The following is a 24,297-nucleotide window of genomic DNA, read 5'->3' on the forward strand; positions in this document are numbered from 1 at the left end:
CACACATCAAAAAAGAAGGAACAAAATCAAAACTTTAGCTAAACAACTTGAAAAAATAGAAAGAGAAAAGAAGCCCAGAGCCACCAGAAGGAAGAAAATAATAAAGATCCGAGCACAAATAAAGGAAATAGAAAATAGAATCAGCAAAACCAAAAGTTGATTCTTTGAAAGGATCAATAAAATCGACAAACCAGCAGCCAAGTTGACAAAAGAAAAACAGGAGAGAATGCAAATACCCCAAATAAGAAATGAAATGGGCAACATTACAACAGACACAACTGAATAAAAACGATCATAACAGTATTATGAAAATATACTCCAACAAATTTGAAAACCTAGAGGAAATGGACAAATTTCTACAAACACACTACCTACCCAATCTAACACAAAATGATATTGAAAGTCTGACCAGACCCATAACAAAGAAGAGATTGAAAAGGTAATTAAAAAAAAAAAACCTCCCAACCAACAAAAGCTCTGGCCCAGATGGCTTCACTGGAGAATTCTACCAAACATTCAGGGAAGAGCTCACACCAGTACTACTCAAACTATTTCAGAACATAGAAAAGGAAGTGGTACTTCCAAACTCATTCCATGAAGCCTGCATAACCCTGATACCAAAATGAGGCAAGGATGCCACAACAAAAGAAAATTACAGACCAATATCTCTCATGAATATAGACGTAAAAATTCTCAACAAAACTCTAGCCAATAGAATTCAGCACCGTATCAAAAAAATAATACACCACAACAAAGTAGGATTTATACCAGGTATGCAAGAGTGGGTCGGCATTAGAAAACCAATAAATGTAATCCACCACATAAATAAAAAGAAAGAAAAGAATCACACGATCATCTCATTTGACACAGAAAAGACACTTGACAAAGTCCAACACCCATTCCTGATAACTCTCAATAAAATAGGTTTGGAAGAAAAATTTCTCAACATAATAAAGGGCATATATGCAAAACCAATGGCTAACATCATTCTCAATGGAGAGAGGCTGAAAGCATTGCCTCGAGAACAGGAACAAGACAAGGATGTCCTTTATTACCACTCCTATTTAACATTGTGTTCGAAGTCCTAGCTAGAGCAATAAGGCAAGAAACAGAAGTAAAGGGCATCCACACTGGTAACGAAGAAGTTAAATTCTCCCTGTTTGCAGATGATATGATACTATACATGGAAAACCCAAAAGAATCTACTGGAAAACAACTGGAACTAATGGAAAGATTCAGTAGAGTTGCATGATACAAGACAAACATACAAAAATCAACTGGATTCCTATACACCAATAAAGAGAACAATGAAAAGGAAATCAGGAAAACAATACCATTTATAAAAAAAAAATGTTTTTATATAGCCCCTAAAAAAATAAAACACTTGGGAGTAAATCTAACTAGAGATGTAAAAGACATATACAAAGAAAACTACAAAACACTACTGCAAGAAACCAAAAGAAACCAAAACACACCATGCTCATGGACGGGTAGACTCAACATTGTGAAGGTGGCAAATACACCCAAAGGGATTTACAAACACAATGTAATACCAACCCAAACACCGACAACATTCTTTAAAGAAATGGAAAAACTTACCATTAACTTTATATGGAAAGGAAAGAAGCCCCAGATAAGTAAAGCACTAATGAAGAAGAAGAAGAAAGTAGGAGGACTCACATTACCTGATCTCAGAACCTACTACATGGCTACAGTAGTCAAAACAGCCTGGCACTGGTACAACAATAGATACATTGACCAATGGAACAGAATTGAGAACCCAGATGTAAATCTATCCAACTATGGTCACCTGATTGTCAACAAAGGCCCAAATTCCATCCAATGGGGAAAAGACAGTCATTGTAACAAATGGTGCTGGCAAAACTGGATGTCCATCTGCAAAAAAATGAAACAGGACTCATATCTCTTGTAGTTTTATATACAAAAACTAACTCGAAATGGATCAAAGACCTAAATATAAAGCCAAAAACCTTGAAATTCACAGAAGAAAAAATAGGATTACAGCTAGAGGCCCTAATACATGGCATTAACAGGATACAAACCACAAGTGACAACACACAAGCTCCAGATGATAAGCTAGATAAATGGGATCTTCTAAAAATTAGACACTTACGCTCATCAAAAGACTTTACCAAAAGGGTAAAAAGAGAACCTACAGGCTGGGAAAAAAAATTTGTCTATTACAAATCAGATAAAGGTCTAGTCTCTAAAATCTACAAGAAAATCCAACACCTCTACAACAAAAAGGTGAATAATCTAATTTAAAAATGGGCAAAGGAAAGGTACAGACACTTCACCACAGAAGAAGTTCAAGCGGCCAACAGACACATGAGGAAATGCTCATGATCTCCAGCTGTCAGAGAAATGCAAATCAAAACCATAATGAAATTCCATCTCGCCCCAGCGTTACTGGCATAAATCAGTAAAACAGGAAATAACAAATGTTGGAGAGGCTGCGGGGAGATGGGAACTCTTATGCACTGCTGGCAGGAATGCAAAATGACACAACCATTTTGGAAAACAATATGACACTTCCTTAGAAAGATAGAAATAGAAATACCATATGATCCAGCAATCCCACTCCTAGGAATATATCCTAGAGAAATAAGAACTGTCACAGGAATAGACATATGCACGCCCACGCTCATTGCAGCATTGTTCACGATAGCAAAAAGATGGAAACAATTTAGATGCCCTTCAAAGATGAATGGATAAAAAAAAATGTACATACACACAGTGGAGTATTATGCAACAATAAAGAACAATGATGAATCTGTGAAGCATCTCATAACATGGATGCATCTGGAGGATGTTATGCTGAGTGAAATAAGTCAATCACAAAAGGACAAAAATTGTATGAGACCACTACTGTAAGAACTCATGAAAAGGTTTGCAACAAAACGAAACAATCTTTGATGGTTAGGAGAGAAGGGAGGGGTGGGGATGGAAAAACACTTAATAGGTAAGTGGGAACTTTGGTGAAGAGTAAGACAGTACAGATACTGGGGAAGCCAGCACAACCTGTACAAGGCAAGGTCATGGTAGCTCCATAGACACATCCAAACTTCCTGAGGGACTGAATTGCTGGGCTGAGGGCTGTGGGGATCATGATCTCGGGGAATATCTAGCTCGATTGGCATAACAGAGTCTATAAAGAAAATGTTCTACATTCTACTTTGGTGAATAGCATCTGGGGTCTTAAAAGCCTGTGAGCGGCCATCTGGGATACTCCACTGGTCTCACCCCTTCGGGAGCAAGGAAGAATGAAGAAAACTAATGATACGAGGGAAAGATTAGTCCAAAGGACTAATGGACAACATCCACCACAGCCTCCACCAGACTGAGTCCAGTACAACGAGATGGTGCCTGGCTACCACCACTGACTGCTCTGACAGGGATCACAATAGAGGGTCCCGGACAGAGCTGGAGAAAAATGTAGAACAAAATTCTAACTCAAAAAAGAAAGACCAGACTTGCTGGCCTGACGGAAACTGGAGAAACCCTAAGAGTAGGGCCCCCAGACATTCTTTCAGCTCAGTAGTGAGGCAGGAGAGAACAGGAAAGCTGGTAGTAGGGAACCCAGGGCTGAGAAGGGAAAGTATTGACAGGTCGTGGGGTTGTTAACCAATGTCATAGAACAATGTGTGTACTAACTGTCTGATGAAAAACTAGTTTGTTCTGTACACCTTCATCTAAAGTTCAATAAAAAATAAAATAAAAAAGTATGAAATACTGCTTGATCTTTCCACCAACTTGGCTTTTCCAAGACTTATGTGTGAGTGTGTGTGTGTGTAGTTTCATAACTGGGTTTTTTTGTTTGTTTCGTTTGTTTATACAAGTTATACATGTTCACTTTAGAAAATTTAGAAGTTATAGAATTTCATTCTTATTATTCCAAATCCATTGGGAGTATTTCCTCTTTCGAAAGGTGTGGGGAAAAAATTTTCAGGAAGCCCAGGACACCTCCTCTTCCATGTTTAGATCCCAAGACCTGGCACAGGAGGGGACTGGAGATCCTCCAATGTGGATGCTTCGTCCACAGCATCCTCCTCACTCCTCTACCCTATCTGCACCTGGGGCCTCTAGTTGGCCCTTAATAAACAAGGAATGAGAATCACTCCCAGTACAGAGAGAATGGGTTGGCTCCAACTACAGCCAACAAGCCCAAGACGCCAGTTGCCTGGATCTATGCAGCAATCAGAGAGGGGAGGCAGCTTCCAGACCACCAGGAACAGAGCCGCGGAAATAGTATTCATTCATTTATTCTACAAATATTTGCTGAGTTCCAGGCAAATGCCAGGCACTGTGCTCAGGATAGATGAGGAGACAGTCCCTACTGAGGAGTACTTCAGCGTCAACAGCTGTAATCACCAAATGACTCGATGACAATGAATCACATGCCATCAGAGATAAAGGCAGCATTAACGATCATATAACAAAGCGAAACCGAAAAAAATGTAAACTCCTGGTTTAGCTGTGCAAATGCTGTTACTTAGTGAGTTGTGAACCTCTTACACTTGTGCCCAGTTATCATGAAACATGCTCAATCCTAGGCACACCTTTACCCATTGCAGATTAATGGTGCTGAAAATAATGCTCAAGGAACATTTCATTTAAGCCTGCGCAGGCTTTGCTATTCCCTGCTCATGGGCGTGGCTGTTTACTCCAAATTAAAAGAGGACTGGTTGACAGAGGGAAAGAGCTGCTGCCTGGGCTGTTCCTGGGGGTGCAGGAAGTAAAAATACATCTGAGCAACATTCAAGAAAGTGATATTTAATAAGAGATCTTAGGAGTGCAAATATTGTTTATGTCCAAGACGATGAGTTAATTTTTATTCTTTAGTTCTACCCTGAGTCCAAGTCATGCTACTGGGACTCCAGTGGCACACGTTGCTTATATAGCTCAGCATTTCACAAAGCCATGTTTGGAATTACTATCCAATCAACAGAGGTTCCCCTGAGACCATCTCTAGGAGATGATTCAGAGAGGCTCTGGTGGCCCAGGACATCCAGCAAGTCTGCTCTGGCAGTGGAAGTGGTTTCCTGGCTTGGGGATTTCTAGGTCCAGTCACAAGGCAAACTAAGCAAACACATTCACATGCTAAATAACACATAAATTGACTAATTATCAGAAGTAGATAACCAGGCCTTTCGCTCTACTTGGATCAACAGTCAACATTCATGGAAGCAGCAGGCAAGAAAACAATGTATTGCATTGAGCAAATCTGCTGCAAAAGACCTCTTTTAAGGTTTTAAAAAGTAAAGGTGTCACTTTGGTGAGTAAGGTGTGTCTGACCCCTACCATGATCTTTTCAAACACCTCATATACATGTGAAAGCCAGACCATGAAAAAGGAAGACGGAAGAAATTGAGGCATTTGAACTGTGTTGTTGGTGAAGAATATTGAATATACTGTGGGCTGTCAGAAGAACAAATAAATCAGTCTTAGAAGAAATACAACCAGAATGTTCATTAGGAGCGAGGATGGTCAGACTTAGACTTGCCTACCTTGGCCTTTTCATCAGGAAAGACCGATTACTAGAAAAGTACATAGTATTTGGTAGAGGGCCAGGGAGAATGAGGGAAGCCCTCGATGAGATACATTGACACAACAGTCACAACAATGGACTCAAACACTCCAACCATCGTGAAGATGACAAGGACCAGGCAACATGGGTCGAAGACAACTCAAAGACAACTAAAAACAACAACGAACACACAACTGAGCTGGGATGACAGTAAGGAGGGACATCCAGTAAAGATGGTACAGGGAAATCAGAGCATGGCCACATGCTGTCTTTGCTGATGACAAAAATCCCTGTCCCACTGAGTTTATAATCCAGCAGGGGAGACAGATGAAAAGCAATACAAACAAGTAAAGCACATATGGTGTTAGATGGTGGTAAGTTCTATAAAGAAAAACAAAGCCAGGGTGGGGCAGTGCAGGAGCGTATGGAGTGAGGTGTAGGATTAAATAGCAGTGTCAGCAATGGTTGCTGAAAAGCTGACATTTGAGCAAAAATCCAAAGGGTATAAGTAAATGAGGAGAAGAGTTGCCTGTGGGAAGGATGTGCCAGGCAGAGGTTGTTGTTATGTGCCATCGAGTTGGTTCTGACACATAGCAATCCTATGTACAATAGAACACTGCCTGGTCCTGCACCATCCTCACAGTTGTTGCTATGTTTGAGCCTGTTGTTGCAGTAAATGTGTCAATCTATCTCATTGAGGGTCTTCCTCTTTTTTACTGACACTCTACCAAGCATAATGTCCTTCTCCAGGGACTAGTCCCTCCTAATAACATGTACAAAGTACATGAGACAAAGTCTTGTCATTCTTGCTTCTAAGAAGCATTCTGGTTGCACTTCTTCCACGACAGATTTGTTCATTCTTCTGGCAGCCCATGGTACATTCAATATTCTTTGCCAACACCAACATTCAAAGACATCAGTTCTTCTTCAGTCTTCCTTATGCATTGTCCAGCTTTCACAAACATATGAGGTGATTGAAAGACCATGGCGTGGGCCAGGTGCACTTTAGTCCTCAAAGTGACATCTTTGCTTTTGGACACTTGAAAGGTCAGGCGCACCGTAGTTCTCAAAGTGACATTTTTACTTTTGTAGCAGATTTGCCCAGTGCAATGTGTTGTTTGATTTCTTGACTGCTGCTTCCATGGCTGTTGACTGTGGATCCATGTAAGACAAGATCCTTGACAACTTCAATCTTTTCTCCATTTATCATGATGTTGCTTACTGGTCCAGTTGTGAGGATTTTTGTTTTCTTTATGTTGAGGTGTAATCGATACTGAAGGCTGTAGTCTTTGATCACTTTCAGGAAAAAATCTCTGCAAAAAATGCATAGACAGGGCCAATTGTCCGAGCTGCACTGAAGGCATTGATGAAAAACAAGGCTCCAGGAATTGATGGAATATCAATTGAGATGTTTCAACAAATGGATGCAGCACTGGAAGCGTTCACTCATCTATGCCAAAAAGTTTGGAAGACAGCTGCCTGGCCAACCGACTGGAAGACATCCATAAAAAAAAAAAAAAAAAAATAGTTATGCCTATTCCCAAGAAAGGTGATCCAAGCAAAAGTGGAAATTATCTAACAATATCCTTAATATCATACATACACAGGCAAAATTTTGCAGAAGATCATTCAAAAACGGCTGCTGCAGTGTATCCACAGGGAACTGTCAGAAATTCAGGCTGGATTCAGAAGGGGACATGGAAGCAGGGATATCATTGCTGATGTCAGATGGATCCTGGCTGAAAGCAGAGGATACCAGAAGGATATTTACCTGTGTTTTATTGACTATGCAAAGGCATCTGACTGTGTGGATCATAAAAATTATGGATAACATTGTGAAAAACGGGAATTCTAGAACACTTAATTGTGCTCATGAGGAACCTGTACATATATGAAGAGGCAGTTGTTCGGACAGAACAACGGGATTCTGCGTGGTTTAAAGTCAGGAAAGGTGTGTGCCAGGGTTGTACCCTTTCACCATACCTATTCAATCTCTATGCTGAGCAAATAATACAAGAAGCTGGACTTTATGAAGAAGAACGGGGCATCAGGATTGGAGGAAGACTCATTAACAACCTGCGTTATGCAGATGACACAACTTTGCTTGCTGAAAGTGAAGAGGACTTGAAGCACTTACTGATGAAGATCAAAGACCACAGCCTTCAGTATGGATTACACCTCAACATAAAGAAAGCAAAAATCCTCACAACTGGACCAATGAACAACATTATGATAAATGGAGAAAAGATTGAAGTTGTCAAGGATTTCATTTTATTTGAATCCACAATCAACACCTGTGAAAGCAGCAGTCAAGAAAACAGACAACGCATTGCATTGGGCAAATCTGCTGCAAAAGACCTCTTTAAAGTGTCGAAAACCAAAGGTGTCACCTTGAAGACTAAGGTGCGCCTGATCCAAGCCATGGTATATTCATTCACATCATATGTATGCAAAAGCTGTACGATGAATAAGGAAGATCAAAAAAGAATTGATGCCTTTGAATTGTAGTGTTGGGGAAGAATATTGGATATACCATGGACTGCCAAAAGAACGAACAAATCTGTCTTGGAAGAAGTACAACCAGCGTGCTGCTTTGAAGCAAGGATGGCGAGACTGTGCCTTAAATATTTTGGACATGTCAGGAGGGATCAGTCCCTGGAGAAGGACATTATGCTTGGTAAAGTACAGGGTCAGCAGAAAAGAGGAAGACGCTCAGTGAGATGGATTGTGAGCATGGCACAGGATCAATGTTTCATTTTGTGGTACATAGGGTTGCTATTAGTCAGAACCGGCTTGACGGCACCTAACAACAACAACAATGGCTAATGGGAACCCTGGTGGCGTAGTGGTTAAGAGTTCCACTGCTAACAAAAAGGTTGCCGGTTCCAATCCACCAAGCGCTCCTTGGAAACCCTATGGGGCAGGTCTACTCTGTCCTATAGGATCGCTGTGAGTCAGAATCAACTGGACGGCAATGGGTTTTGGTTTTTGGTTTTTAATGGCTAATGATCAAGAGCATCTGTGTATTTGTTGGCCTCCTGAATGTCCTCTCTGGTGAAGTGTCCTTTAATGTCCTTTGCTCATTTCTTTATTGGATTGTCTTTTTTTGTTGAGTTGTTGAAGTTTTCTATATATTTTAGAAATTAGATCCTTATCAGATATGTCATTGCCTAATATTTTTTCCCAGTCTCTGATTCTCTTTTTACTCTCTTGGTAAAGTCTTTTGATGAACATAAGTATTTAATTTTTAGGAGGTCCCAGTTACCTAATTTACCTTCAGTCATTCCTACATTTTTAGTTTTGTTTGTTAGGCTATTTATGCTGAATAATAGGTCTCCTAGTTCTGACCCTATTTTGTCTTCCAGGAACTTTATAATTTTAGCTTTAACATTTAGATCTTTGATCCATTTGAGTTAGTTTTTGTGCATGGTGTGAGGTATGGATCCTGTTTAATTTTTCTGCACATGGATATCCAACTTTGCCAGCAGCATTTGTTAAAGAGACTGTTCTCTTCCCTCATTGAATGAATTTTGACCCTTTGTCGAAGATCAGCTGCCCGTTAAAAAACAAACAAAAAACCTGTTGCCATTGAGTCAATTCCGATTACCTCTGGGTTCTCAATTCTGTTCCATTGATCTATGTGACTATCATTGAACCAGCACCAAGCTGTTTTTATTACTGTGGCTATATAGTAAGTTTTGAGATCAGGAAGTGTGTGCCCTCCTACTTTGTTCTTCTTCAATATTGCTTAAGCTTTCAGGGCTTCCTTCCTTTCCACATAAATTTAGATATTAGTTTTTTCATTTCATTGAAGAATGTTGTTGGGATTTGGTTTGGGATTGCATTGTATTTACAGATGGCTTTTGGTAGTATTGACATTTTCACAACATTAAGTATTCTAATCCATGAGCATGGAACATTTTTCCCATTCATGTTGATCTCTTAGTTTCTTGCAATAGTGTTTTATAGTTTTCCTTGTATAAGTCTCTTATATTTCTGGTTAGGTTTATTCCTAGGTATTTTATCCTTTTAGTGGCTGTTGTAAATGGTATTGTCTTCTTGATTTCCTTTTCAGAATCCTCCTTGTTAGTGTAGAGGGACCCAACTGATTTTTGTGTGTTGATCTTGTATCCTGGCACTTTGCTTAGTCCTTCTATTAGTTCTAGTACCTTTCTTGTGGTGTCTCTGGAATTTTCTATGTATAGGATCAAGTCATCTGCAAATAAGGATAGTTTTACTCTTCCTTTACAATTTAGATTCCCTTTATTTCCCATTCTTGCCTTATTGCTCTGGCTAGGACTTTCAGTACAATATTGGATAAGAGTTGTGATAAAGGGCATCCTTGTCTCGTTCCCATTCTCAAGGGGAATGCTCTCAATCTTTCTCTGTTGAGAATAATGTTGGCTGTTGGTTTTGCATATATGACCTGAATTATGTTGAGGAATTTGCCTTCTATTCCTATTTTTTTTCTGATAGTCTTTATCGGGAAATGGTGTTGGATTTTATCAAATGCTTTTTCTGCGTTGATTGAGATGATCATTTGATTCTTTGGCTTTATTTATGAGAGGAATTATGTTGATTTTCTAATGTTGAACCATCCTTGCATACCTGGTATGAACCCCACTTGATCATGATGTATTATTTTTTTGATATGCTGCCGAATTCTGTCGGCCAGAATTTTGTTGAGAATTTTTGTGTCTATATTCATGAGGGACAGTGGTGCGTAATTTTTTTTGTGGTGTCTTTGCCTGGCTTTGGTTATACTGGCTTCATAGAATGAATTAGCGAGTATTCCTACCTTTTGAATGTTCTGGAATAGTTTGGGTGGAATTGGTGTCAATTCTCTGAATGTTTGGTAGGATTCTCCAGTGAAGCCACCTGTGCTGGGCTTTTGTGGGGGGCGGGGTGGAGTTTTGTCTTTTAATGACACTTTCAATTACTTCTTTTGTAGTGGATCTGTTCAAATTTTCTACCTCTGTTTGAGTTAGTTCAGACAGGTGGTGTGTTTCTAGAAATTTGTCCATTTCTTCTAGGTTTTCAAATTTGTTGGAGTACAGTTTTGCATAATATTCTGTTATGTTTCTTTTTATCTAAATTGGTCCCGTTGTAATGTCCCCCATCTCATTTCTTACTTTAGTTATTTGCATCTTCTCATTTTTTTCCTTTGTAAATTTGGCCAGTAGTCGGTCAATTTTATTGATTTAGGAACCCTAGGAGCACAGTGCAGCCCTGGTGGCACAGTGGTTAAGAGCTTGGCTGCTAACCAAAAGGTCAGCATTTCAAATCCACCAGCCACTCCTTGGAAACCCTATGGGGCATTCTACTCTGTCCTATAGGTTCTCTATGAGTCAGAATTGACTTGGTGGCAATGGATTTGGTTTTTACTGGTCATTAGCTGCATGAACATGTTTTTGTCCTCTTGGTGGGTTCACACTTTGACCATTATGTAATGCCTTTTTGTCTCTTATAATGGATTTTGATTTAAAGTCTATTTTATCTTAGGTTATTATTGCCACTCCTGCTCTCTTTTGGTTATTGTTTGCTTAATATATTTTTTCTATCCTTTGATTTTTAACCTATGCATGTCTTTGTGTCTAAGGTGTGTCTTTCATAGGCAACATATTGATGAGTCGTGGTTTTTCTTGTCCATTCTGCCACTCTCTCTTGACTGCTGTGTTTAAACTATTTACATTCAGTGTGATTATCAATAGGTATGAATTTATGGCTGTTATTTTGTTATGCTTTTTGTGTGTGTGTGTGTGTGTGTGGTGTGAATGATTTCTTTGTTCCACTTAATATTCTGTGCTGAGCTCTTTTTGTTTATGAATTTTCTTTTTGTATACTTCATTCTTGTTGGTTTTGTGTTTACTAAGTCTTTTTGAGTTTCTTCATATTTTGGTGAGTAGATTTCTTAATTTTCTTTGTGGTTACTCTGATATTTACCTTTATCTTCCTAAGTTTAAAGCAGTCTGTTATATCTTGATATCGCCTTGATTTCCCCTCCATATGGAAGTTCTATAACTACACCATTCATTCCCCCTTTTATTTCTGAAGTTGTCATCATTTACACATTGCCATCTCTGGTTCCCTCTTTTCAGTTTTACAGCTTTATTTTACTTTCGAGAATTCCTTACCTGGGTTGGTATTTGGGTGATGATGTGTGTCTTCATCTCAGTTTATTGTCTGATGTCGGTTCTATGTCTGTAAGATTCCCTTTAATATTTCTTGTAAGGTTGGTCTGGTTTTTACAAAGTTCCTTAATTTCTGTTTCTGGTAATGTCCTAGTTTTGCCATCATATTTGAAAGACAATTTTGCTGGATATATGATTCTTAGCTGGCAATTCTTTTCTTTCAGGGTTTTATGCATGTCATCTGATTGCCTTCTTGCCTGCATGGTTTCTGCCAAGAAATCAGATCTTAGTCTTGTTGGTGCCTCTTTGTAGGTGATATTTTGTTTTTCATGAGTTGCTCTCAGAATTCTTTGGTTTTGGAAAGTTTGATTATGATATGTTTTGGTGAGTTTCTTTTGGTTCTGTCTTGTATGAGGTTTGTTGAGCTTCTTGGATGGAAACCTTCTTGTCTTTCATATTAGAGAAGTTTTTTGTCAATAAATCTTTGAAAATTCTTTCAGTGCTTTTTTTTTTTCTCCTCCTGTTCTGGAATTTTTATTATGCATAAATTGTTCCTCTTGATATTGTCCCATAAATCTTAAGCTTTCTTCATTTTTCTCATTCTTTTTTTCCTGATTGTTCTTCAAATAAATTGGTATCAAGGGATTTGTCCTCTATTTCACTGATTCTATATTCCATTGATTCAGTGTCCTTCCATTGAGTTATCTATTTCTGCTATTTTTTTTTTCTTTTTAAATTGAACTTTAGATGAAGGTTTACAGAACAAACTAGTTTCTCATCAAACAGTTAGTACACACATTGTTGTATGACATTGGTGAACAACCCTACGACATGTCAACATTCTCCCTTCTCAATCCTGGGCTCCCTATTACCAGCTTTCCTGATCCCTCCAACTTTCCAGTCCCTGCTCCAGGACTGCTGCACCCTTTTAATCAGGACTCAGTCTGGTGGAGGCCATGGTAGATGTTATCCATTAGTCCTTTGGACTAATATTTCCCTTGTATCATTAGTTTTCTTCATTATTCCTTGCTCCAGTACCACGAGATGGTGCCCAGCTACCATCACTGACTGCTCTGACAAGGATCACAATAGAGGGTCCTGGACAGAGCTGGAGAAGAATGTAGAAGAAAATTCTAACCCAAAAAGAAAGACCAGACTTGCTGGCCTGACAGAGACTGGAGAAACCCTGAGAGTATGGACCCCAGGTACCCTTTCAGCTCCGTAATGAGGCCACTCCTGAGGTTCACCCTTCAGCCAAAGATTGAACAGGCCCATGGAACAAAACAAGTCTAAAAGGGTGCAGCAGCCCTGGGGCAGGGATTGGAAAGTAAGAGGGAACAGGAAAGATAGTAATAGGGAACCCAGGATTGAGAAGGGAGAGTGTTGACCCGTCTTGGGGTTGTTAACCAATGTCATACTCACCAAAGTAGAATGTATAACATATTCTTTATAAACTACGTTACGCCAGTTGAGCTAGATATTCCCCGAGACCATGGTCCTCACAGCCTCAGCCCAGCAATTTGGTCCCTCAGGGAGTCTGGATCTGTCTATATAGCTACCATGGCCTTACCTTGTACAGGTTGTGCTGGCTTCCCAGTATTGTGTCCTGTCTCACCCTTCACCAAAGTTACCACTTATCTATTGTCCATTTAGTGTTTTTCCATCCCCACCCCCCCCCCCATAATCATCATTTTTTTGGTCTGTATTTTCCATGAATTTCTCTGTCTTTCTCATAAGTTTATCTATTTTTCCCTCATTTTTGTCTCCTTTTTGCTTCAACCCTTGGAATGCTCTGAATATTAGATATTCTAATTCCGGTCAGGTAGTTCTAGTGCCCTTGTTTCTACTGGAAAGTCATCTGGTGTTTTATTTTGGACAACTACTGGAACCATCCTGTCCTTTCTTTTTTTAAATATGTTTTGATATTGTCTGCTGTCTCGGGACACCCAGTAGTTATTTTCTTTATTTCATGATTGTAGATTTGTTTCATCCTGCTTTTTTTGTTTTATTTGGTTATAGCTGAGCAGGCAGGCTGTGTGTTGTTGTTTACTTGTCTGTAGTCACAATACTTTTCACCTCCTTGTCCAAGGGGCAAGGCCAGTCAATCAGCTATGGTGCAGCAGAGCAGGTCCAGCTGAAGGGGAGGGGCTGGGATGGGTCGTTTGTGGCACATACTAGAGCTGATAGGGTGGGCCAGGAATCAGTGCTGGGCAGGTTCCAATAGGCTGTGCCTGTGCTGCTCAGGGGTATGATGTTCAGTGCACAGTGCAGGCAGGCAGGAAAGAGGGGGGAGGTTGTGATGTGTGGAGCTAAGAGGGGTATGGGAAAGAGGAGGGAGAGGAGAGAGCAATAGGAGCTAAAAACAAACAAGCAAAGAAAGAAAGAAAAAAAAGAGTGCTAAGGGAGCTTGCCATTGGAGTGGAGAGAAAGAAACCAAGAAATGGAGAAAAGCAAAAAGAAGAAAAAAAGAAAGAAATAGCAGAAAAGAAAGGAAAAAAAATGACTAGATAAAAATTTGGAAAAGAAAAAAGAAAAGAGCACCCCCAGGAGTCCTGGAGTCCCACTGGTGGGGCTGCTAAGAGGAGGGAAGTGGCTCCCAGTCTGCACAGTATAGACTAGCTAGAAAGGGTATAGATGCCACACAGCACCAGATATTCAGGAGACAGGAAAAGAAGGTAAGTGTGGAGAGGCAAGAAACAAACGAGAAAAGACAGAAAGGGAAAAAGAGAGAGAAAAGGAAAAAAAAAATGCCCCCAGGGATTCCACCTACATGGCTGCACAGATTGGGGGAGTGGCTCCTAAGCCCAGCTAGAAGGGGCTCCCAAGCTGTGAAAAGAAAAAGAAAACAAGCAAACAAAACAGAACGAAGCAAAACAAGGCAAAAAAAAAAAAAAAGTTCCAGGGATTCCACCAGTGTGGTGTCGTTGGCTGGAGAAAGTGGTTCCCCAGTCGAGTGTGGCTTCCCAGGCTTTCGGGAAGAAGCAAAGATGGCACACAGAGGCAGGTGTTCCAGAGAAAGGAGTGGGAAGTGGTACGAGGCACAGAAGAAACCAAAAGAGTCAGAAAGAACCTACACCAGTTCAGAAGCCCGGCCAGTATGGGTAGGGCGAATCCAAGCAGCCTGAGGCCGAAACAGTTGCCTCCTGGACAAGAGACTGCAGCTAGTGGGAAGCAGAGGCGGGGGTGGGAGAAGAAGAGGAAGTTAGGAACGTGTATATTGCTCGTTACCGGGTGCTCTGTCTCCTGCTGGGAACTTGGTGAAGCTGCTTTCCTACACTCCCTGTCTGCTGATCAGTGATGTGGGCGGGGCGAATCCAGTGGCACCGACGCTGCGCTTCCCAGCTGGCAGAGCCACCTCAGCCAACCAGGAAGCTTGGAGGTGGAGCAGCGGAGAGAGAATGGGGGATGGGAAAGCCTGTATCGCTGGTTGCTGGTTACCGGGTGCTTTGTTTCCTGCTGGGAGTTCGGAGAAGCTGCTTCACCCTGCTCCCAATCTGCCGATCCCAGACAGGAGTCCAAGATGGCAGATCTGTGCTGTGCTGGCTGATGGGGCCTTCAGCAAGTATCTCTTCTCGCTCCCTGTCCTCTGTCAGTTTCTCATTTCATTCGGTGCTTGGCTGAGTTCTTTCTCTCTTCGTTTGACACTGCAGGTTCCAGGAATGATTTTTGTCTCTGTTTTACATAGTTTTTTGGGATCTTTGCCGTAGAGGGACGGCATGGTGCTTCTGTCTATGGTGCGACATTGTCCGGAAGTCCCCTATGATATTTTAATCTTCTGGATTTCTAGTTTTTTATGGTTTCTAATTGTCTATTTTGTCATTTTTGTTCTTGTACTGTTTTCCTGAACTCTTCTAGGATTTTGTCTGTGTTTTCCTTGATCTCTTTGAGGATCTTATATATTAGTTTTTTGAATTCCTTATCAGGTAGATCCATTACCATTTCTTCCTCAGGAAGGTTTTCTGTTCCTATGATTTCCTCACTTGTTTGAACAATCTTATTCTGTTTCTTCATATAATTTGTTATTGCCTGCAGTGTCCAAGGCATTAAAGTGTTAATTTATTTATTAACATATTTCTTTATTGTGTATATATTTGTTTTGTGCCGGTTTTTTTGTTTGTTTCATTTTGATGTATCCCGAGCTTTGTTTCTTCTTTTTCCCTTTAGATTCTTTCTTCCTTTTTATTATTTTAATTGTTGTTTTGTAGTTCTGGTCTATGTGTTTCCTTGGTGGTGTCTGTTGGCTGTGCATAATTTCCTCTCACTAGTTGATATAGGGAAACCCTGGTGGCATAGTGGTTAAGTGCTACAGCTGCTAACCAAGAGGTCGGCAGTTTGAATCCACCAGGCACTCCTTGGAAACTCTATTGGGCAGTTCTACTCTGTCCTGTAGGGTTGCTATGAGTCAGAATCGACTCGATGGCAGTGGTTGGTTTTTTTTTTAGTTGATATGGTGGTCACACCCACATGTGAGTCCTCTGTGGTTAGGCTTTTATGTCTTCCTTTACAGGACTGAGTGTAGGTGGGAGAGCAGGTTCTTCCCCTGATATTGGGTGATGAGTGTTAGGTGGTCACGGTCCCTTTACAGCCCAAGTGGGACCATGGGGCTCTTACAGCTTGGTGGTAGCAGTTGGTGCATCCTCTGGAGAGGAGGAAAGGTCATCTTCCTAGCCACAGCATGGCAATGCTACCCAAATGGATGGGGTATGCCCTTTCTGTAGGAATGAATTGGTGTCACAGTAGGTTGTGGGAGATCAAGGGGTCTCAGTGCATGTGGGATCAGCTTACAGGAACTGACTAGGTATAGGATGGGTATTGCTGCAGTTGGGCGGTCATTGGGTGCTGGCACATGGAGTGCCTGCTTGTCATTGGATGGCGGCACTGTTGGAACCTGTTGGGATGCACCTGGAGGCACTGGTAATGGGGTGTGCCTGCCTGGTTGTGCTGAGTGGTCATTGGAAGGGTGCACAGGGGCATGTCTGCTAGTCGCTGGGCTAGGGCATAGGACACACCTGCTGGTTGCTGGGCAATGGTGCAGGGTACATTTATGGTTACTGTGTGGGGGTGGGCGGATCATGCCAGTTGCTGTGCAGTGGACACAGGGGCACTCCTGCCAGTCGCCAGGCAGCAGGTGTGCTTCCATCAGTCACCAGACTGCAAATAAGCTCCCGCCAGTCACTGGACTGCAGGCACACTCCTGCCAGACACCAGGCAGCCGTCAAGAGGGTACTCTCACCAGTAGCTGGGCAATAGATGAAGGGACGCTTTGGCCAGTCACCAGGCAGCAGGTGTGCTCCTGCCAGTCACTGGGCTACAAAGGAGCTCCCATGAGTTACTGGGCTGCAGGCATGCTCCCACTAGTCACCAGGCAGTGGTCAAAAGGGTACGCCTACCAGTCGCTAGGGAACACGTGAGGGAACGCCTCTGCGGTTGCTAGGCAGAAGGCAAGGGGGCACTTCTGCTCATCCCTGGGTATTTCCACTGGTCTGGGGGCAACAGGTGCACAGTTGCTCCTGCCAGTTGTTGGGCATGTGTGAGAGGCGCACTCCTGCCTGACTACCCCAGGTAATTGGGGCTTGGCTTGTTTAAATATGGGTGGAGGCGGCACAAAGGCTGGTGGGCAGGGGACTTCTAGTTGCTCCTTTGTGGTTTTACTATTCAGGGGGTGTTTCCTGGCTAAATGGTCAGGTGCGGCCGCTGGTAAGTAGACCCTTCCCCAGTTCCTGGGTCCCTCCCTTCTCCATGGTCGGCAGGATCACTGGACCTCCTGCCCTGTCTCCCTGCACTTTCTCTTTTCAGCCCTGGCTTGCCTTCTGCTCGCCTTGGTTCATTCCAGGTTTGTTTACATAGCATCTCTTTCTCCTGTTGTGAATTCCGTGTAGTTGCCTTCTTGTATTCCTCAGCTAGGAATGCTGCCCACTTTGTCCCAAGATGGCCACGCCGTGCTGGGCCAGCTGGCAAGGCACCAAGGATCCATATATCTCCACATTGGCTGTTTTCTTTCTGTCTTTCCTTCTAGTCAGTGCTCAGTCTAATTTTTCAGCCTTCTGTTTGATGTTCAGGGTTCCAAGTTTGTCATCTGTATCTGTTTCACTTGGTTTTTGAGTCTTGGGGAATCCAAAACCAAAGCCAGTGCCGTCGAGTCGATTCCAACTCATAGTGACCCTATAGGACAGAGTAGAACTGCCCCCATAGAGTTTCCAAGGAGCGCCTGGCAGACTTGAACTGCTGACCCTTTGGTTAGCAGCTGTAGCACTTAACCACTACTCCACCAGGGTTTCCTGTAATTCCCTATAGTGAGTAATATTAAAGCTGGTATGTTTGCTTTCTTCCCCACCTTATTTTACCCCCAATTTGAGTTGATTTTTAATGTTAGTTTTTATCTTAGTAAGTATATTTATAACATTATTTCATTATTTGTTGACTAAAAAATAATATCTTCATTCCCTCCTCTAGGTTGCACCTCATTTTTTTTTTAAGTTTTATTAGATACATCCTTTCTGAACACTCAATGGTACTGTGTTCCAAAGAATCTTAAAAAAACATTGCAAAAGTGCCCCAAATATAATTTCCCCTGGATTCTTTCTGCCATTGTCAAAAACTCACCTGCATGGCTCTGGTTTGCAAATTCTTCCTCTAATAAGCAGGGCTCTTCTCCTTGCTCCAGCCTGAAGACCACCTTTGGTTTGGCGATGCATTACCCTATAAACGAGGGACAGCTGAGGACTTAGGCCATTGCCTTCAAGGTGGAGGAAGACGCAGTGTCAGCAGCAGCAGCAGCAGCAGCACAGTGAAGGCGTTCATTTAAACTTTTCATGGAGAAAGGAACAAGACAAACATTATTTCTGCTGCTCAAAAGAAGTCAATCACCTTAAACTCCTGCATCAAAATACCTACACAGCATTATGCTCTAAAAAGAGTCCAAACCAAAACCAAACCTGTTGCTTTGAATCAATGCCAACTCATGGCGACCCCATGTGCTAAGAGTAAAACTGTTCCATGGGGTTTTCTTCACTATAATCTTTATGGAAACAGATCGCCAGACTTTTTTTCTGCAGTGCTCCTGGGCAGGTTCAAGCCATCAACCTTTCGGTTAGTAGTCAAGTGCTGTTTGCACCACCCAGGAACCTCTAGAAAGGGTTCATGTAATTGAATTAAAAAATGAAAGGCACTCTCGAGGGAGTCACACGGTGAGATGTGCTCACCCACTGAGACAAGGTGGCTGTAGCTCTCCAGCATCACGTCTCTGTACAGGGCCCTCTGAGCAGGGCCCGTGTGCTGCCACTCCTCCTGGGACAGCTCCACAGCCACGTCCTTGAATGACACTCACACCTGTAACATCACATTTCTGAGCAACATGAAGTGTCTAGAAACAGGTCTCATGGAAAACATACATGGGATCTAATTCTTACTATGTTTAACCTTAAAGCTCTAAAATAAATGGCTATAAAGGATGTCTATATCAGAGCCAATTTTGTGTTATACCTTGGGATTACAAATTAGTTTTAAAAAGTTTTAAACTTATCATAAATCATTATACATATTTATGAATTACAGACTTTTTAAAAGACAAAATATCAAATGTAAGTAGACTTCCTACAACTCTTTTTCCACATTTGAATGGATTATTCCAGTATTCACTAGGGTGTTCACCCCCTTCTTTAAGATCACTACTGTAAATAATGGTGGGTCGAGGAAGAGAAGACATGTAAATTCTGGAAATATTCTATATGACGGTATTTATATTCCAGAAGGAATGCTCTAGAAGGATGGAGAACAGCTTAAAAGGGATTTAGAACCAAAGACAGCAGTATAACAGATAAACTCCTTCATTAGGGTAACAGCAGTGGGCATAAAAATAGGAAACTAATCCTATGCAGCAACAGAATTTCCACACTAATTTCTTGCACTGCTAAACATTCTAGCTGCACCACCAAGCTAGATAACTTCTCACGCCATATACTGAGATATAGAAATCAAAGAAGAAGGCAAAACATTCTCCTGGACATTCTCTAGAGAACTCACACCCCTCTCTTGAAGATCACCACTGTGGATAATGGGGAGCCAATGAAGAGATACATGTAAGTTCTGGAGGCTCTATGCATGACCAGACTTGCGTCATTGAAGCAATGCTCTAGGAGAGTGGAGAATGGCTGAAGGGAGAGTTAGTACTGGAGAGTTGAAAAAGAGATGACCACCTTCATTAAGGTAGCAGCAATGGGGAAAGGATTGCAAACCAGCCCTACAGCAGAAGTGGCAACAGAATTTGCCAGTAATTTTTTGAGCAGCTATATTGAGTAGCTGGGTAGATGCTGTTGCATATATTTGCAAAATAGGAAAAAAAAATTGGCTAGGGAAGAGGCTATAAAGATGAACCCTGGGCAGTTCCAGACCTTGTGGGGCTTGTGGTCTCATTGGAAAGACCAACTGCAGATTATTTCCAGCAATGTATGAAACAGAGGCAGGGCAGCATGGGGGCTGTGAGAACTCAGAAGAGGAAGGACATTTAGCCCAGAGGGGGACTAGAGGAAAGGAAAGGTTTCCCAGATGAGGCAATCAGGGTTGACTCTTGACAGATCAAGAGAAATAAAGAAGGGAAAGGCAGCAGGAACAGAGTTAAAGGTCAATTAGGCCAGTACAAACACAGCATGAAGCAGCATCAGGTGCAACAGAAGCTCTTCAGGAAGCTAAACAAGGTTTGGTTTAACTTTAGAATAAAGTTACATGCCCATTTTTTTTTTAATTGTACTTTAGATGAAGGTTTACAGAACAAGCTAGTTTCTCATCAAAGAGTTAGTACACACATTGTTCTATGACATTGGTTAACAACCCCATGACATGTCAACACTCTCCCTTCTCAACACTGGGTACCCTATTGCCAGCTTTTCTGTTCCTCCTGCCTTCCGGTCCCTACCCCAGGGCTGGTGCACCCCTTTAGTCTTGTTTTGTTCCATGGGTCTGTTCAATCTTTGGCTGAAGGGTAAACCTCAGCAGTGGCCTCATTACTGAGTTGAAAGGGTGTCTGAAGGCCATACTCTCAGGGTGCATCTAGTCTCTGTCAGGCCAGCAAGTCTGGTCTTTCTTTTTGAGTTAGAATTTTGTTCTACATTTTTCTCTAGCTCTGTCCAGGACCCTCTATTGTGATCCTTGTCAGAGCAGTCAGTGGTGGTAGCCGGGCACCATCTCCTAGTACTGGACTCAGTCTGGTAGATGCCATGGTAGGTGTGGTCGCTTAGTCCTTTGGACTAATCTTTGCCTTGTAACATGCCCAAATTTTATGTCACTTCTCCCAGTAGACTGTGAACCCCATTAAGGGAAACAATTTGCCTTCTAGCTGTAACTAGAGTACATGTCACATGACTTGGCAACATCATAATACAGGCAGCCCTTCTCTTGCACAGTTCTGATGTGCACAACTTCCAGTGATGCCAGTAAAAAGCTTCACATTAAAGGAATACTCAGAGATATTTCACAACGTTAAAAGCACAAAGCTTTAAAGTAGCGCCTGTCACTCAACAATGCAGTTCAAATTTCAGTTACCAAAGTATAACAGCAGTGAGTAACTACATAAACTACAAACCGCTTCTGGCTCTTCAGCCCACATCAATAACAGATGTGCATCATGATCAGTGACCAATCGCATCACTTCTTTCAAAACTTGGCAAAATTATGTATACTCCTAACGCCCTGAGACAAACAGCTATAAAGGATAGTTGCTCAGATATGCACAGACAGCAAAGCATACAGGTGTGTTGCCTCCTACTCACCCGGTAATAAGTCCAAGCGACATTTTATAAAAATGGGTAATGAAAGAGGAAATTGGCCAACGAAGATGGAAGTGCAGCAAAGAAACGAAAAGTGGTAACACCAGAAGTAAGATTCAGGTCTAGCATAAATGGAGTTATAGAAAAAAGAGCTGACCCTGGGAATGTTGACACTGCCACCATTCATGAAACTCCAGATGTGCAGCCAGAGGAACTCAGTGAAGGCAAACTAAGAAAGTGGTTATAACTAAAAGGATGGAGATGCCCCCTAGGAAGTGATGCCCACAGAACACTTGACGTTAGAGGAGTTCTTGGAGATATTTCAAGACATAAGAGGTAAAATGTTGGAAGCTGTCCAATATAGAAGGAAGTATGACAATTTTCCAAGGCATAGAAAAGAGGCTCACTCTGTATCAAAAATTGTACAATCAGAAGGCAAGCCCTGTTGAATTACTCTTGATAAGATTTTTACAAAGAAATAAAATACTTTAATTCTCAGTGTTCCTTGTGTTTTTAATTACAGTGTACTAAAAAAAATTTTTTTTTTTAATATTAGTTTTACTTTTTTTTTCATTTCCTTATATAGGTATGGCCAACAGTAAGAGAGAGCTTAATGTTTTGATAAAAATTTTAATTTTTCCCACTTTTGATTATTAAGATCACTTCACAAAGTTCTGGGTTGCATGGTCATTTTTATAGTCCTGCACTACCTGGCAAGGCAGGGATTACTTATATATCAATACATAGTTGTTGAATAAAAGCACAGTAGAAATTTTAAAGGGGGACATGGGAAGGATCCAAGCCCCTAAAACCTTTTACTTTGTATTCCAAAGCTACTCATTTAGGTACCAGGATGCAGAGATGTGATTTCCACACAGAAGAGATGTTATCTGCTTAGCATGTGGATCAATTACCAGTGCGAAAGATGCGCTTGAACAAGGCAAGAGACAGATGGACTAGCTCGAAAGAGAGAAAGCGAGACTTAAAAATAAATTTAAGAACATTAAAAAAAAGTTCTGACTTAAAAACAGCAAATTTAGCAAGGCACGATGACTGCCTGGAGATGGCAGGAGCTGAGAGAGAGGCAGGAGCCTCTCAGAATCTCTCTTGTGGCTTGGGGTGACGTCATCCCATGGGGAGCAGGGAGGACTCATTGGGAAGGCGCTGTAAATGTTAACTTTCATTCTGGATCAGTGGAGCTGGTGAGGCCGTTTAGATATTTTCATGGAGACATTGAGTAGTGACCAGACCTGAGTTGAAAGCAGGGTACTTCCAACATTTTCTGTAAAATGCTAGATAGTAAATATTTCAGGTTTTGTGGGACATACAGTCTGCAACTACTCAATTCTGCCATTGCAGCACAAAAGCAGCCATTGACAGCACATAAACAAATACCTGGCTGTGTTCCAAAAAAACTTTATAAAAACAGGAGGAGAACCAGATCTGGCCAAAGAATCATAGTCTGGGGAGAAGTTCAAGCTGGAGAAACAGATTTGGGAGCAGCAGCGCGTATATCGTATTTAAAATGAGAAAACCCAAAAAACCAAACCCATTGCCGTCAAGTCAATTTCAACTCATAGTGATCCTAAAGGATAGAATAGAACTGCCAAGGAGCACCTGATGGATTTGAACTGCCGACCTTTTGGTTAGGAGCCATAGCTTTTAACCGCTATGCCACCAGGGTTTCCATTTAAAATGACAAAGGAGATGAAATCAGCCAGGGAGGATAGATAGAGAGGGAAAGATAGAGGGGCGAGGATGGGAACTTCAGGGTGAGCCACGTAGAAAGCAAGAGAGGGAAGGTGACTCCATAAAGGAAACAGGAGGAGCAGGACAGACACAGAGGACAGTGTCACAGGCACTAACAGAGGAAACTTCCAGAGGGACAGGTGCGGCAGAAAGGTCAGGTGAGGTAAGGACTAGATAAGACCCACTGGATTTGACTGTAATTAGGTCAATAGTAGGTGGAGGCCACAGGCAAAGGGGGAGAAGCTATGTCTCAGGCAGGAAGTGTGAATGAGTGTGGAAAATAATGGCTGGAGAAGAAAACCTTAAACTCTCTACTGAGGGACCTGCACATCACAGGTATTAGTACTTTCAGGATGTATGTCCCATTCATTCCCCCTCCAGGTAGTCTAGATTTATCCCTGCAAGAGACAGGAACATCAGAAAGATGTCTGCCTCCACCCCTGCATCATGGTCCCCTGAAAAGTAGTACAGAGTCCTGGTTTGTCAAAATGGCCCTCCACTTCTCTTGAACAGCAAGTGACTCCTGTTTTATTGCAGGGTTGTTACAGGAAGGGGAGTCAGTTCATCAACTTCAGGAAGACTAACAAAGACATTTTTCAGACTTCCATTGTCTTTTCACTTTAAGAAGTATCAGTTTGTTTACTCCTTTCATCCATGTAAATATTTAAACAAATAATATCTATCTTTTTGCCAGGACTATCAAAATGCTTAGAAATAAATGTGTAGCTCAACTTTGATAAATCGATGGCATGAAAGGACCTGTACACATCTACATGCCAACTTTGCCTTGTGACTTATCTACATTTTCTCTGGCTGATTCTCATCTGTGTTTACATTTCAACATATAGACCTTTTAAAGTCCATTTTAAAGCAACTCACCTGAGACTCATTCATTTTCAGTCACTCTTGAAAGAGTGTAGAGAAGTGGGAAGGTCTCAACTAAGTGACCAAATCCATTGTCGTCGAGTCAATTCTGATTCATAGCAATGCTATAAGACAGAGTGGAACTGTCCCATAGGGTTTTCAAGGAGCAGCTGGTGTATTCAAACTGCTGAACTTTTGGTTGGATGCCAAGTGCTTAAACACTGCACCACCAGGCGTCCTCACT

At 41.7% G+C, this 24,297-nt stretch overlaps 1 pseudogene; it reads right to left on the bottom strand.

The window, feature by feature from the left end:
• Positions 1–7,192: 7,192 nt before the first annotated feature.
• LOC126083103 (zinc finger protein 37A-like) lies at positions 7,193–24,083 on the bottom strand (annotated as a pseudogene).
• Between the last annotated feature and the right edge of the window lie 214 nt (positions 24,084–24,297).

Source organism: Elephas maximus, chromosome 9 (genome assembly GCF_024166365.1).
Source record: "Elephas maximus indicus isolate mEleMax1 chromosome 9, mEleMax1 primary haplotype, whole genome shotgun sequence".
NCBI lineage: Eukaryota > Metazoa > Chordata > Mammalia > Proboscidea > Elephantidae > Elephas > Elephas maximus.